This window comes from Rattus rattus, chromosome 9 (genome assembly GCF_011064425.1).
Source record: "Rattus rattus isolate New Zealand chromosome 9, Rrattus_CSIRO_v1, whole genome shotgun sequence".
NCBI lineage: Eukaryota > Metazoa > Chordata > Mammalia > Rodentia > Muridae > Rattus > Rattus rattus.
In genome coordinates, this window is record NC_046162.1 from 16056940 (window position 1) to 16057713 (window position 774).

Genomic DNA, 774 nt, shown 5'->3' on the forward strand with positions numbered 1-774 from the left:
ACAGATCCATCTCTTCTTCTGGGATGTGGGCCTGGTTCCCTGGTACAGAACCTGAGGCCCCTACTCTGTGGTTTTGCAGATGAAGATGCAGAAGCTTAGAGAGGTGAGGGAACTTGGCCAAGGCCCCAGATTGATTGAATAGCAGGATCTGCTCTAGAACTTGGCTGGATCCCAGTAGGAAAGACCTGGCTCACTCCAACAGAGGCAACACAAGATGTCGCCAGATTTAAAAGGCATTAGTGACAAAGGCGCAGCAGGTGTGAAGCAAAAACCCTGGACGGACACCAGAGAAGCCATGATTATTCTTAGGGCTCTTCCTCACACCAAATTCCTATATTTCAAATTCTGTTTTGAAAACAAAACAAAATGAAACTCCCTCATGAGACAGGACAATGGGAACAATGGGGACAATGCTGAGTGTGTGCCTCTAAAGAAAACCCAGTGTAGGGCTGGGGAGACAGCTCGGTAGGAAGCACTTTCTACAGAAGGTTGAGGACCAGAAGCCCTGTGTCTTAGGGTTTTCCTGCTGTGAACAGACACCATGACCAAGGCAACTCTTATAAGGACAACACTTAATTGGGGATGGCTTCAGGTTCAGAGATTCAGTCCATTTCATCAAGGTGGGAACATGGCAGCATCCTGGCAGGCAAGGTGCAGGAGGAACTAAGAATTCTACATCTTCATCTGAAGGCCGCTAGCAAAATACTGGCTCCCAGGCAACTAGGATGAGGGTCTTAAAGGCCACACCCACAGTGACACACCTATTCCAAAAAG